Source organism: Camellia sinensis, chromosome 12 (assembly GCF_055761805.1).
Source record: "Camellia sinensis isolate YWXY chromosome 12, ASM5576180v1, whole genome shotgun sequence".
NCBI lineage: Eukaryota > Viridiplantae > Streptophyta > Magnoliopsida > Ericales > Theaceae > Camellia > Camellia sinensis.
In genome coordinates this window covers 137,652,491-137,654,471 of record NC_138972.1, presented here as the reverse complement: position 1 = coordinate 137,654,471, position 1,981 = coordinate 137,652,491, and the positions used below count along the sequence as shown (strand labels likewise).

Genomic DNA, 1,981 nt, shown 5'->3' with positions numbered 1-1,981 from the left:
GTATCTATTGGGGGCTCGCCCGCCTGTTGACAGGGTTTCTGGGAGAGTCTGATACACTTGGTTCTCTTCCCACTTCCGGCGGGCGGAGATGGTGCCTGAGACTCCCGAGGAGACAGAGCAGTACGCCCGTGGTTTCCTTATGTTCCTCTTCGGGACTACCCTGTTCGCCGATAGAGGGAACACAGTCGGGCTATACCTGCTGATAGGGGTGTGCGCGGTGCGGGTCGGTGCGGTTTGAGAGAAAAATAGAAACCGTATGGCGGGTGGCGGATTGATAAAAGTGTCACTAGAATTTGCCATTTTCCTTATCAAAAACCGGCGGTTCGGTTGGCAAATAATGGCGGATTTGCCTTGGCGGTTCGGGCGGATTGGCGGTTTATAAAAAATATGATTCAAATTACAAAACTTAAATCAAAGAGTAAAAAAAAGATGAGAGACATCGTGATGTTAAGCATCTTGCGAAGCTTTCTTCTGATGCAGCAAGTGTAGCAACAACATGATAATATCAACGACTATGCCATCAGTTCATTACAAGTATCTGTGGAAGCTGCAATGATCAAATACAATACATAAAATTCCCCTCGAGCATTAATGTAATACTATATTCTAAGGTATAGAACAACAAGCAAACTTAAGTAAAAAAGAATTTTTAGAATCCTATAAAACATGATTTAATAGCGGTGCGGGTCGGTGCGGTTTGGAAGAAAAATAGAAACCGGCGGATTGATAAAAATGTCACTAGAATTTGCCATTTTTCTTACCAAAAACCGGCGGTTCGATTGACAAATAATAATGAATTTGCCTTGGCGGTGCGGTTCGGTGCGGTTTTGGCGGTTTCGGCGGTTTTGGCGGTATTATGCACACCCCTACCTGCTGAGCGCTCTGGTTGACCTATCACAGGTCCATCGATATGACTAGGGTGGCGCCGGCCTGGCTACCCTTTACTTTTATATGAGCGCGACCTCCCGCGGGCGGGGCGATTTACTTGGCGACTACTGGAGAGCCTGGGAGGTACTTTTCTGTCCTCTTGATTTACATTTTTGCTCTTCGTTACTTGTACATTGCACACACAGCGCACTTTTACAGTCTGTATTTTGCTCTCAACATTTCGTACTTACATTCTGCACTGCTTTTCTCAGCTATGGGTCTATGTATACTTCCCAGCATTAGCCCCAGAGTTGGAGGTGGCAGGGGTTCCCATGACCCCATACTCACTGGTGTTTGAGGGCCCGCACCGGCCGAGACCCCGAGAGACCCTCATTTACCTGCGACAGTACTTTGACACTGTGCGGCATTCAGAGGTACTTCAGAACTTTCAGTTCCTTTCATTTTCATCTTTGATTTGCTCTGTATATTCCCGATTTCTGATTGGTTTATGCATTTATCATCCGCAGATCTCATGGCAGCCTTGGGCGCCTCTAGGTGATGGTCTCCGACTTCAGTATACCGGAGGGTCGGGCATCTCCCAGTATAGGGTCCTGCTCGAAGGGCCGGTTGGCAGGGCATGGTTCCTGGGGGAACGCTTTCTGCGTCAGGTATGGGGGTATCTTTCTCAGGATCCTCCCGCAGTACCCCCAGTCAGTATGCGGACTGTTGACAGGCTCTCTTACTCAGAGGTAGTCGGCGCTATGCTGGGTAGCGATGCTTTATTATATCTTGAGGAGGGGGACTACGCCACTTACCGTCACATATATTTGATGCCTCCATTGACGGGAGCTCGCACCCCGATGACGAGGCCTGCCGGTATGTCATCCTCGGGCTGCAGACGCCCCTTCTACTAGTAGGGCTGGTACATCTAGAGGTGGGGGTAGACCGGTTCCTCCGGTTCCGTCTACTTATCCTCATCCTGGATGGCCAGATATGCCGACTGAGTTGATGGCGTGGCAGTATGGGGCTATCTCTCCGACTCCGATCCCGCTAGAGCCTCCGATGCCCAGTGATCGATACGCCATTGATCCTGACTCACCGTTGGTATGCTCCA

The 1,981-nt window shown here is 49.6% G+C and overlaps 1 long non-coding RNA gene across 1 annotated transcript; it reads right to left on the bottom strand.

Moving 5' to 3' along the window:
* Nucleotides 1–444: 444 nt before the first annotated feature.
* Nucleotides 445–869, bottom strand: LOC145804814 (uncharacterized). Its single transcript, XR_014347297.1, has 2 exons — nucleotides 762–869; nucleotides 445–547 (listed from the first exon to the last, which is right to left on the bottom strand). It is a non-coding gene; the product is annotated as an uncharacterized LOC145804814 (long non-coding RNA).
* Nucleotides 870–1,981: the final 1,112 nt, after the last annotated feature.